This window comes from Borostomias antarcticus (assembly GCF_949987555.1).
Source record: "Borostomias antarcticus genome assembly, chromosome: 10".
Classification (NCBI taxonomy): domain Eukaryota; kingdom Metazoa; phylum Chordata; class Actinopteri; order Stomiiformes; family Stomiidae; genus Borostomias; species Borostomias antarcticus.
Window position 1 is genome coordinate 28,506,390 of NC_140243.1, and position 14,344 is coordinate 28,520,733.

Genomic DNA, 14,344 nt, shown 5'->3' on the forward strand with positions numbered 1-14,344 from the left:
GATTTTTTTTTAATAAAATATTAATAGAAAAATTGGGGGAATGTTTATCAGCCCTCAAGATCCTCCAAGAGGTGCTGAACGATTGCCTCCAGCCTGCTAAAGAGGACAGCTGACAGCTCATCTGGCTGAACATGGACTTGTCCATCTCCACCATGCTGTGCAGTACTGTAGTTTGATCAGCTGGACCTGAGAGCTGACATTATCATCATTACCCATACAAAGATCCAGAGCATGATGTAAATAAAAACAAGATGGACAAAGACAGTAGAAGCGTGTACCTGGAGGACATCCAGGAACTTTTTGCCTCCCAGTGAGGGATGTTAAAACATGGTCCAGGACCTGGAAGAGGTGGTGAAGGAATCCTTGCTCTTCCTTTTGGGGGAAAGACCACATTAACAAAGTCATAGAGAGCATTCCTCACATGCTGAGGATGTTAGAGAGGATACTACTACTACCACTACCACTACTACCACTACCACTACTACCACTACTACTACTACCACTACCACTACTACTACTACTACTACTACCACTACCACTACTACCACTACCACTACTACTACTACTACTACTACTACTACTACTACCACTACTACTACTACTACTACTACTACCACTACTACCACTACTACTACTACTACTACTACTACTACCACTACCACTACCACTACTACTACTACTACTACCACTACTACTACTACTACTACCACTACTACTACTACCACTACCACTACTACTACTACTACTACTACCACTACCACTACTACTACTACTACTACTACTACCACTACCACTACTACTACTACCACTACTACTACTACTACTACCACTACTACTACTACTACTACTACTACCACTACCACTACTACTACTACCACTACTACTACTACTACTACTACTACCACTACTACTACTACTACTACTACCACTACCACTACTACTACTACTACTACTACTACTACTACTACTACCACTACTACTACCACTACTACTACCACTACCACTACCACTACCACTACTACTACTACTACTACTACTACTACATCATTCCCAGCAGTATTGTTTATGTACTCATAAACAATGTCCAGCAAGTTGTCATGACACACCTAAATAACCAAAGACAAAACAAGGTGAAATATGCTGCTTAGTGGAATATCAGACAGCATGAGAGCAGAAGGTCCCATATAGACAGTAGCTTATTTGGACAGAGCCCAACTCCCTCTCTATTCCAGCCTTGTGGCCTGGGGCTTCGATGTAGCTCACCATGTGGTCGAATGCAGTGCTGATTAAACTAGCATCCTGACCAATCAGAGATAATCATTGAGTTGATGCATGAATGGGCATGGATGTTATGGTTCGGGCCAGGTCTGCCCCGGCTCACCTCCTGCTCCCAGTCTGGACCCTCGTCCCTGCCCCGGACCCCTGGTTCGCCCCGGACCCCTGGGTCACTCTGCTCGCTCCCGGTCTAGACCCTCGCCCCTGCCCCGGACCTCTGGTTCGTTCTGCTCGCCCCCTGCTCCTGGTCCAGACCCTCGCTCCTGCCCTGGACCCCTGGTTCACCCTGCTCACCCCCTGTTCCCGGCCTGGATTCCTCACCCTGAGCTCCTGTGCCCCCTGGACCCTCCTGGACCCTGAGCACCTCCCCTCCCAGTGACTGCCCCTGCACTACCCCCAGAGACTTTTGTACTCATTGGTCACATTGTCACCTGTTTTGTTCTGCCTCCATGTGTTTCGTCTTGTGTTCGTTGTCTTGTCTTCTATGTTGGTTTGTGTCCTCCCTGCCCCAGCTCTAGACACCTGTCCCTCACTAGTCCCACATCTAGGTTCCCCTCTAGGTTCTGCCCTGTCCCATTCCCTGCCCCAGCCTCGTTCCCTGTCCCCTTCCCTTGTGTCCTTGTTCCTCTGTCCTTATGTTGGTGTCTTGTTGGAATCCATGTCCTTGTCTGGGTGATTGTCTGCACCTGTGTCTCGTTATGTCTTGTTGCACACCTGTATGTTGTTCCTTGATTGTTCTCCCAGAGTATATATGCCCTCCTGTTTCCTTTGTTCTCTGTCGGTTCATTGTTAATGTTAGTGTTTCCTCCCGGTGTTCCTTTTGGTTTTTGGACATTAAAACCTATATTTTGAACCTGCGCTGCCTGCCTGCTGTCTGCTATTGGGTCCTACCTCCACCAGCCTCAAACCCTAACAATGGATACATTCCCTGTGGCTCTGTCTGAGATGCCTGGTTAGGTCCACTAACTACCTGGTTGAGGTCGACCAGCCCACACAGGATCATCTTTCCTGCCACTGTCAGGTAGTTTTTTGTGTCCTGCGTCAGGGGAGACTGTGGAAAACCACATGAGCTCAAATCGGACATCTAGACTCATGTACATGGACAGAATTAATCTTTTGTGCAGATACTGTTGGTAATTTCTGCTAGTACATAACTTCACAGGAGACCCAAGTCGTTCAACGTTTACAGGTATTTATTACTGATACACACTCAATACAGCTTCACAATTCTGATGTACAGCCCCCCAGCCCATGGGCTCATCACATTTATATCCAAATCTCAAACTCGGTGTGTGCGTCACATAAGGCTAATGGTTTTCTTGGAATTTCCACAAGTAGATATTAATCTTTGTTGTTGAGACATACTATGAAGTGGAACATTCCTGACTGGAACACACTGAACTGGGGAACTCAACTTATTCCAGAGCTCGCTGTTCTCTCCAGTTGCTCTCCCCAGATGAGCCAACGTTCCCGGGGCTATGAGTGCAGCCCGGGTAATTGGCATGTTGACGGCCGTGATGATGCGGGGAAAATACAGTATGTGGAACATCCCAGCAGCCTTCCAGTGGGAGGGATGGACTTGGCCACTAGGATCCGCATTAGAACCAAGAGAAGTCCCATGTCACGTCTCACTGCTGTTTTAGAATGCAAACGCACCTCAGTAACTGATTCATTTAGGGGTGTGTAATAAGCCTTGGGTTAACTTGGCTATCAATATTCTCTGCATGGAGTAAGTGCTGCCATCACCTTTGTTACACCGTCAGGTCCGGGTCAGAGTTTATTCAGAACCACGACAGCGGACAACACCATAGGAAAAATAAGGGCACTTTATTACAACAATCATTTCATAGACGGAGGATACCGGGATAAGTGGCGAGCGGGCCAATCTAATACACTCCCCCGCTCAAACAGTCCATGCCATGATTATAGCCAACCCAACGTTAAAGACCAAGCCCCCAGGATCAGCTTGGCGCATTGAAGCCATCATGGGCTTTCAGGCCAAGCTCGGTATTGCAAGTCACGTGACGGCATGCGGCCCAAGACCCTTATTTCCCATGGTTTGTGGATGATGATAGATGGGGCTAGAAAAGGAAAACAAAATTTTTCTCGGTATCATTCAGCATCAGAGACCAATCTAATCAATATAAACTTTTAATTCAATGGGGTTTTGTTTGTTTTTGAAGCCACCAATACCTGTATCGAGCCATTTGAAACATGTGCTGTGCACGAGCCTCGGGGACGCTGGTCGCGCGTTCGTGAGTCCTGCGAACTCGGGAAAGCACGTCACCATAGGAAGACCCGCCCTACTCTGCCTCTGATTGGATAGAAAGTCATATGTAATGACAGCTAACATTTGCTATACTTTTGGCAATGAAGCTGCTATGATCATGCTAATCATAGATATGAACGTATGTCTATGATGCAAATGATCATGACGTGGTTACTTTAGGACATCGTTGGAAAAGATCTAGAGGGTAAGTGGGTCAATGTTGAATAACTTAGCTAACATTATCTAATGTTACATTTCTTTATATTAACATCAACTATATTGATAGGCTAGGGAGCTATGCTAACGGTAGCTAATGCTAACGGCTTATGGTTAACGTTAGTTAATGCTAACGTTACGTTCGGAGGTCTCAGATGTATTTAAATTTTAACATAATGTTGAGCATGATCAATGTGACATTGTTCATACATTGATTACAGTCTGTAATCTTGTCTGGCATTATTAAGCTATAGTGGGCTGATGCTACTATAGCATTTGCCACATTATACATCAAATTAATCAAGCATAGTTAGTGTTATTACCTGAAGGCATTATTACCATTGCAAGTAAGCATGCCATGTATATGCCATGCCTGGAAATCAAATTAATAGTGTAATTCTTCCCCATCATAGCTCATTGTACACTGATATAATCATTCTCCTTGCCTTTGCTAATACTCATCTCTTTTATCAAACTTTGTGCTAGGAAAGAAATCTGGCTGTGATTCGTCGCTAGTGCTCATCCAGGCTGTTGTCATCTCTCGCCTGGACTCCTGCAACTCCCTACTTGCTGCCATCCTGCAGCGTTGGCCATCAGACTCCTGGAGAAAGCTGCTGCTGACCTGGTGTTCAACGGCCCCATGCTCTTCCACACAACTTCCCTACTCCGTTCTCTGCACTGGCTCCCTGCACTGTCCCATCCAGTTTAGGACTGTGGTGCAAGCCTACAGGGCAAATGAACAGCTCCCTCCGACCTCCAGGCTGTGGTCAAGCTCTGCTGCCTTGAGGTGATTGGTTCCCCCCTATGGCAGATTGTAACGGCCATGGCTCTTTTCTGTCCTGGCCTCACAGTGGTGGAATGAACTGTGCACTGATGTCAGAACAGAGCCAATAATACACACTGTTCATAGTGAGCCTAGTTATTATTGATTAACTTGGACTGTTTCCTCTCTCCTTGTCAGTCGTTAAAATATGTTCAGTGTTTCACAATACTGATGTATAACATTTCATTATTTTGTCTCAGACCATTTCTGAAACAATCATCAGTGTCAGTATACATTTCCCTCCAATGTTATTGCTTGCCCATTTTTAACCATTTAACTACCAGACTGTACAAACGAATTGCACACCTATAGTATTTTCTAGGTATAGCCTACTTCTCCACTTTCTCTTAATGTTGGTATGAAATGGCAGTCAAACTATGCAATGATGTTCAACACTATTTCCACCCAAATTCCCAACAAATGTGGCCACCACACTGTTCAGGACATTCACAGGTCTTGCTCTCAGGGATCGGTAAAAGAAAGGGACATGGTTCCTCCATAATGTGCTAAGGCCCTACTTAGATCAAAGGCTTGGTCATCAGAAAATATCACAAAGACAGTGATCACAAAACAATTAAAAACATGTCACCAGTGTATGCCTTAACCCTAGTCAAATTTCTAGTATGTGTGAACCATATACATGGCAGTAAACAGATCTTGAGTCATACAAACTGGAGGATGCTTGACCCATACAAACTACTTTAACTCAATTTCAATAAACAACTTAAAATATGGCAGACAGAAGAGCTGAGCAGACTTGGTAGATGACTGGATGATCTTACAGAGAACCAAGGGAAATTGACTGGTATTAATGCTAAGAGTAATGAGGGATGAGGTGCAGCTGGGCAGAGTGGAGACAGTTGGCTGGTGATGCAGGAGATGGGAAGGTGAGTAGGCAACAACCAAGCATGAACAGGAACTGGACCACTGGCTCCCCTTGACTGTCCAACCCATCCATCAGCGCCAGCAGAGTGGACACGATAGAGCCAGAGAGAGAAAGACAAATGCAACGCAAGGTTAGTTTAGTTCCAATCGCCCATGTGCAACATCAATCAAGTCCACACTGGATCACCCTGTATAGGCAGGCACACTCAATTGCAAACACACTAGATATCACCCTGAGTCGGCACACTGGTACATGGGCGCATAGTTTAAGCTGGGCTAGACAGGCATGTTATCCTCTCCCGTGAGTGCAAGTTAACAATTGCTTCGTCAGACTAGTTTGCTGACGGAAATGAAGCTCCGCTCCCCAGACTGCCCGACTGGCTCTGCTTTCTTAGTCCACCCCTCAGCAATCAAGTCCAGCCGAGGGTGATCAGAGCCTCTGTCAGCGGCCCAGTTCAGGTGCACCCCATTAGTCTTTCATTAGTGACACTGCAGCTTCACTACAGTACCACTGCTCGCTAGAACTCATAAGTGCATCTCCTTTCTAAACAAGCGTCTAAGAGCTTAACCTGTTGCTAAAGACAAAGTACAAGAACAAATAAAATAGGTGTTAAAAGGAAGGGTCCAGGGCACATCTTGAACAGGTGAATTTTCAGCATGCGGCGAAAGATGGGCAGCGACTCTGCTGTACTGACATCAGTGGACAGTTCCCACCACTGTGAGGCCAGGACAGAAAAAAGCCATGGCCACGCCAATCTGCCGTAGGGGGGCTTGGAGCAACTGGGGAACCAATCACCTCAAGGCAGCAGAGCTTGACCACAGCCTGGAGGTCGGAGGGAGCTGTTCATTTGCCCTGTAGGCTTGCACCACAGTCCTAAACTGGATGGGACAGCGCAGGGAGCCAGTGCAGAGAACGGAGTAGGGAAGTTGTGTGGAAGAGCATGGGGCCGTTGAACACCAGGTCAGCAGCAGCTTTCTCCAGGAGTCTGATGGCCAACGCTGCAGGATGGCAGCAAGTAGGGAGTTGCAGGAGTCCAGGCGGGAGATGACAACAGCCTGGATGAGCACTAGCGACGAATCACAGACAGATTTCTTTCCTAGCACAAAGTTTGATAAAAGAGATGAGTATTAGCAAAGGCAAGGAGAATGATTATATCAGTGTACAATGATGGGGAAGAATTACACTATTAATTTGATTTCCAGGCATGGCATATACATGGCATGCTTACTTGCAATGGTAATAATGCCTTCAGGTAATAACACTAACTATGCTTGATTAATTTGATGTATAATGTGGCAAATGCTATAGTAGCATCAGCCCACTATAGCTAAATAATGCCAGACAAGATTACAGACTGTAATCAATGTATGAACAATGTCACATTGATCATGCTCAACATTATGTTAAAATTGAAATACATCTGAGACCTCCGAACGTAACGTTAGCATTAACTAACGTTAACCCTAAGCCGTTAGCATTAGCTACCGTTAGCATAGCTCCCTAGCCTATCAATATAGTTGATGTTAATATAAAGAAATGTAACATTAGATAATGTTAGCTAAGTTATTCAACATTGACCCACTTACCCTCTAGATCTTTTCCAACGATGTCCTAAAGTAACCACATGTCATGATCATTTGCATCATAGACATACGTTCATATCTATGATTAGCATGATCATAGCAGCTTCATTGCTAAAAGCATAGCGAATGTTAGCCGACGTCATTACATATGACTTTCTATCCAATCAGAGGCAGAGTAGGGCGGGTCTTCCTATGGTGACGTGTTTTCCGCCGAGCTCGCAGGACTCACGAACGCGCGACCGGCGTCCCCGAGGCTCGTGCACAGCACATGTTTCAAATGGCTCGATACAGGTATTGGTGGCTTCAAAAACAAACAAAACCCCATTGAATTAAAAGTTTATATTGATTAGATTGGTCTCTGATGCTGAATGATACCGAGAAAAATTGTGTTTTCCTTTTCTAGCCCTATCTATCATAATCCACAAACCATGGGAAATAAGGGTCTTGGGCCGCATGCCGTCACGTGACTTGCAATACCGGGCTTTGGCCACTACGTCAAATGGCTTCATGCGCCAGTGAGCAACTTTCATTGAAATGAATAGGCAGCCATTTTCAATGCCGTCTCCAGTTATATTATACCTCCATGGCTGTGTTCGGAATCGCTCCCTCGTTCCCTCACTCCCTATTCCCTATATAGGGTTCACTATGTAGTGAACTACCTAGGGAATGGTTTAAGGAGTATTCGGACACTACACCGAACGTCACAAAAATGCGTCGGTCATTCGTGTGATGCAGGCGGATGCGCCCTCGTGTAAACAAACAAGTCTAACAGGGAGCATTCACGCTGCAGGTTGAGATGAACTCACTCAGGTAGTATCGGATTTGCTTTTGTGTGTTCATTTTGAATGTTAAATCCCAAATAAAGTGTTGACATTTAAATTCTAATCATGTGCATGTGTGGTTTTTCTACTTTGGTCCTGTCTGTTAATTGCAAGATGTAACGTTGGCTATAGCCGCGCTACCTAGCTAGCTATGAAGCGCACGATCAAGTAACATGTTTACAAACATTACATGTTTACGATTTAGCTCCGCAAGCTAGAGTTCCTTAAGTTTATACACGAAAGTTGCCGCCGCCATCCTCCGTTCACAGCCCTCTTCGCGAGACAACTCAACTGCATTGCATTGTGGTATACCGGAGAAAATGTAGGGTACATGCACTGTACCCTGGAAATCAAGGTGACTTGTGGGTAATAAATAGTGGACTATAGAGGGAACGAAAATTCCGTGGAGAATTCGGACACTACAAACAAAATGGCTGACGCCCTATATAGTGCACTATATAGTGAATAGGGAGCGATTCCGAACACAGCCCATGTTACAGACCATAACCACCCCGCACACATGGGCACACCTAGGCCAATCAGTAGGCTACACACGTGACCACTACACACATCGTCATAGAGCACACAGCATGCATAAAAAGGTCCCCACGGGATATAATAGGACACACGTTTACCACTACAAACAGCACCCTAACATCAGGCACAAACGGGGGCGCACTAATTAAATGGACCGGACTGGGCTGCATATGACCAACAAGCTAACACTCGCCCGCCCCACACAGTGCCCGGATAACCTCTTAAAATATAACTATAACATGACAATATTGGACAAAAGACGCTAGACATTCACACATTATGTTTGCAGTTAAAAAGGCACTTAACTTCCCAATAGTTGAGACCCTCCCCGAGGGTCTAGGCTTGTGTGCCGCTCCAGCACGGCTCATAAACAGCAGGAGCCGGTGGGGGTAGTCTGTCGGTCTGGCACAGGAATCCAGAGAGCTCAGGTCAACGCGCCAGTCGCTCAGACACAGTAGGGCACAGAAGCAGGCGGGCACTCCTATAGATCCCCGGGCCTTCACTCTACTGGACTCTACCAACGGAACATCTCCACCTGGCTGACTGTCTTCGCCGCCCTAAGTGATGATGAACGGCACCCTCCCCCCTTTCCGTGAGTGCAAAAGTCTGTGGCTGATCGGATAACTCGCCCACCAAGTAGGCTACATGGTTGGCTGCCCGTTCGGCTCTGATCTTATAGTCTCCCCCCCGGCAATCAAGTCCAGTCCGGTCCGGTCATTAGCCAGAGTCTCTGTCAACGGCAGCAGCAGTTCAGGTGCGCATCAGTCCACCTGGGGCCTCATGTATCATTGAGGTACGCCTTCTTTTACACGGTCTTTTTCGCGAGTTCAGGCGTACGCCATTTGCCCCCCCCACATTGCGATTTATCAAGCCGTAAGGGCGGAAATTTAGTCGCCTTTCTCCGCGCTTTTGTAGGACACCTCTCCAGTTGGCGTACCGATTTACACGGTGTTCTACGCCCTTTTTGAACACAGGGGGAACTGGCGACGCAGGTGGTGCGTCGGTCAATTACTATGTTTGACGGAGAGAATAAGAGCGACAGTTCATGAACGCACAATCATGTAGGCTACTAGGCCAATTCAGCACAAACATATATCGCAATGCAAGATTAGACGTGTCCTCTAACCGGCTCATTCATGGTTCGATATGGATTTGTTCCCCAAACTGTACCTATGCGCTGTCCCAAACCCTTCCGCGCTATATGTCACACACTTAATGCAGGCACTCCATCAAACGGCAATAATTGACCAATTAGATTGTCATTAATATGTGATCATGTGGACCTGTTTGCTCTTTGGTAAGCATATAAATGACAGTCCTCCTGTGCGTAATGCGAGCCTAAATGAATCCGGCGCTACTCGGCCTAGGCTACTGGCCGAGATAGAACTCCAAAGAGGTGACGGCGATGGCGACTGCACCCACATAAGGGCACCATCAGTGAATGAATACGTCTATGTGAATCGCTAAAATGTGCACACTAGAAATACCCAAATCATATGTGACGCCGACATGCTCATCACAAGTGTAGTGGCACGGTGGCCTGGCTCCACGCATGACTCATTCATCCTGGCGCACAGCAGGGTAGGGGCTAGACTGGAGGCAGGCGCTGCGCGTGACGGCTGGCTTGTTGGTGTGTCCATAGCCAAGATACATATTCTTTGTCTTATTTACTTTTAATCTTTATTAGCATTTTCCATCCATACAACGACAATACAATAAAACATAAAAACCTACAATAACAGCTTATGGGTACATCCATCCATGCAGCTTTTTTTTCTTACTCAAATATGACTATTTTAATATTAGTGGTATCATCACACTTCCTTCTATAATCCATCCATTTTTCCCATCTCCCTTCAAACTTTCCTTCATGCATCCTCAATGCATAAATAAATCTCATAAATCTCCTCCACAACACCCACCACTGCTCCTTGGTTGGGGGTTCCACCTTATACCAAGCCCTCATTATTGTCTTTTTACTAGCAACCAATAGTAATTTCACTAGGTATCTGTCCCCTCCTTGTACATCATTCTGTTATGTTTGCCAAGATGTATATTCAAAGCTGATAAGAATGAGAACCAGTCAAGACCCCACCACAAAATGAGGACCCAAGCCCTCAGCCCCCTCCCCGTCATGAGGTTTACCAGCGGGGCCAAAGGGCCCACACTGAGGTCATGCGCCAGCTATGAAGACACAAACAAGTAAGGTTCACATTTCTACCATTTTATTGTCTGTTGGTGGGTGACTGTGTGAGGTGTGTGAGTGTGGTAGTGAGTGACAGTGTGAGGTCCGTGACAGCATGTGTGAAGGAATGAAGTGCAGTGAGGATGTCCTGTTGGCTCTGGTGGTGTAGTGTGGTGACCTCCACCAACTGCTGCACAACTGCCCCACAACTGCCCCAATCCCTTCTGCCATTTCCCTCTGGGCCTCTAGGGTCATGAGCCTCCAGCACAGCGTCTGATAGGAAGCCCAGCCCTCAGGGAACCTTGAGGCAGGGACGCTGGCAGCCGGAGGTGGAGGCGTGGGCGGTGGAGACGGAGACGGAGGCGCTGGAGATGGCACTGGAGGTGGAGGCCGGTGCGCTGGAGGTGGAGGCACTGGAGGTCGTGGCGCTGGATGTAGAGGCTGCAACCGGCGGGGGCACGACCGTCAGGTCAAGGACCACTGCAGACTCCCCCTCCTCTGAGTCCCACCCCACGTCAGAGTCTGGAGAAACAATTTCAGTCATTTTCTTTGAGTTTGTCTGTTAACTTGATTATGCATTAAACATTTCATTGTGTAGCCATATTCAATTGATATGTTTTTCTGTTGGCAGCCAAATAAATGCTTAAGTGTGATTTACCGGGTGATTTAGATGAGAGTCTTAATAATGTGGTCTAACATTATGAAGTGGTCATCTGTGTTATCGTTCCCTGTTTTTGGTCCTAAATCAATCATAGCCTACCACAGAATGTGTGGAATGTTTGCTTTCCTCACACATAATACAGCATGTCCGTGTAGCCTACGCCACATACAGGATGCACGAACATACAGTAGGCTACCTAAACTAGGAGCAATCAGACAAATGTAGGCTCGTACAAATAGCTTACCTTCCGAAGATGATTTTCTTTCCTCGCGTGGACCTCACCAACAAGCACATGCACCTCCGTCTCCGAAAAGTTTCTCTTCTTTCCGCGTTTGTCTGTTCTAATGCTCCACGCTATATAATGTCGGTTCCTTCCGGGGTATCCCCGTTGTGCTGTCATAGTTTTGACCATATATGGTTGGATTTGGGCGTGGAGAGGGCGGAACACGGGGCGCGTGCGCGTACGCTCTCCTCCCCGCCCGTCTCGGATTTCTCGTGCAGAAAAGGGCATACGACCTTTTTGATAGATCCGAAAAGCGTGTAAATATTCTCGTCGTACGCTACATTGTGCATTTTCCGCGTTTTCGTCGTACGCCCTCTTTTACACCTGAATTTACACGCTCTTTGATAAATGAGGCCCCTGGTTGGTACTGAAGGTTTCACTCACGTCAAAGTCATCAAACAGGGTGAGGCAGGTGTTCTGCTTGTAGATGTAGGATATATATTCCTCTGCAGCGCCTCCCACTAGCTAAAGAAATATAAACAGATCAAACACGGATGATAGGTATTTTAATATCTCCAGTAAAGAGAAACAAGTAGTAAAGAAGAAAATAAGTACCTTAACTCCTGTGACGTGTTTTGTAGCGAAGTGAAGGATCGGTGCACCCTTCAGTATCAAGAGAGGTGATGAAAGTGGCCTTTACAGAGAAATGTCTTGGTTTAACCTGATCCTGTTAGCTGTTTCTAATTATGATGTTAGGCCCTGAGTGTGTGGCTGTCGGAGGGGTTCCTGGAAGAGAAGGTCACAGCAGGGGGGTCACCCAGGGGATCCCACAGGGGGGTCCATGCAGGAAAAGTGTCTCCCATCGATAGATTTACATCCCATAGGGGTTAAAGGTGACATTCTCAGGGTTGGAACAGGAAAACACCAACTATTGTGGTTTAAGATAGAGGGCACCGAGGCGTCGGCCCGGCTATCTTGACCTCAAGGCCATAAGCGGCAGAAGAGACCAGAAAACAGCCTTATCGGGGAGAGGGGGAGCACCAGAACTACTTAAGAACCTTGCCCGACCTCACGTGCCTTGATTTTGGGGCCAGATGCGATGCAGGCAGGGAAGCTGACATTAGACTAAATGCTATTGTGGACCAGGGCTGGACTGGGTGAATATTTCCTACCGGGAAATGTAGCCCCAGTCAGGCCACTAGCCGAGCCGACGCGTAGAGCTGGAACACCTTCAGTTTCGTTTTGTTGACGGGGGGGGGGGGGGGTGCTCAAGTAGGTCCGGCCCACCGGGCATTTGCCCGGTACGCCACATGGCCAGTCCAGCCCTGTTGTGGACCTCATTCCTGAACGCAGTTAAGAAGAAGTAAAGATGACATTTCTTCTTAACTCCACTTATGAAGTTCCCGGGACAATTCTGGCATTCCTGAATGGTTTCTTATCTCGGATTTGTTCTTATCTAAGAACAGGATTTAAGAACATGGAAATGCAGTCGTAGGTAGGCCAGATTGGAGTGCGCCCCTTCGCAAGGGCTGAATTTATGAGAAATCCGAGGTAATTGCGTTCACATCAATTCTACAGACATCCTAGGCTTGAATAATAATCATAATCATAAATACGAGGATATTTGTATCATTTCCAATTACGTTTCACATTCATGATTCTACAAGGCATCGCAGTGTCCTAAAATAAATAAAAGCACTACAGAAACTGCAAATGGCAGTGAATTAATAAATAAGCACTAAACTCAGTCGCTATACTCAGACTCAGCACAACAGCACCTTATATTCCATAGTCGTCAGAATGGACACATCTACATTCTGTAAATAAACATGTGAATATCCATAACTACAATATATCATATGGTCTTACATAATATAGATATAGGGCATATTAACATCCATAAGTAGCTTACTCATGCATTTAACTAAACTGTACAATTGAATCTGCTCTCAGCCCATCCCATCCCTTTCATGTAGGCTATATATTTTGCATTTTGTATTAAAAGTCAATATATACCGTCTTGTTTTCTTTTGTTATTTTGTATTGGTTTATTTCACCTTGCTTAAGCTTAGTGTGCACGTTATAAGAGCCAGCGGAGAAACATCTCACTGCTCATTTTACGAAGTTCTTAAGAAGACATTTAAGAAGACACTTAAGAAAATGTTCAGGAATGAGGACCATTGTCTTTTGTATGCTGTAACCTCCTGTAATAAAGATCTTTTGATTGTCGCTCAAATCCCATGTCATTTTTGGAATACACCTGGAGTAAAAGGGACACTGACACTGTGGGTATAGTGAGATTGGCTGCAGTCTTTTATTGAAACCAAAACACAACGCAGAGCTAAATAAGGACATTTTAAAAGACACCTCTGTTGACTTTCGTTGTCTTTTATTATTGTCCTTCTAAACCTAACGTCACCAGTATCTAGGTGAACTAGTCGTTTCTGACAATATGATTGGTTGTTGCGGGAGGGTTCCAGCGCGTGCGGTGTTTGTGTGGGCGAGCGAGGGAGAGAGGGACGTGAAGGCAGTTAAAACTTTTCTCTCGTCGTGACTCGTGAGCTGAGCTCGCTTCCTTGTCAACACTATAATTCCCCAAATGACCGGAAAAAGTAGCTAGATTGGTCGCTAGTCGCTTTTCATGAAATCAGTCGCCAGGGGGGTCTGGAAAGTCGCTAAGTTGGCATCACTGTGAACGCAGTCAGGAACAGAGCGCTTGAACCAGCTAGCGCGCAATGTCCGGTCCAATCAAATTCTTTACCCATATGAATGACGTTTTTAAAGACCAACCACGGTGCAGTTTATGGTAACTGATACTTGCATCGGCCAATGAGCTCTCACCAGAGGCGGGGCGATTGTAATACA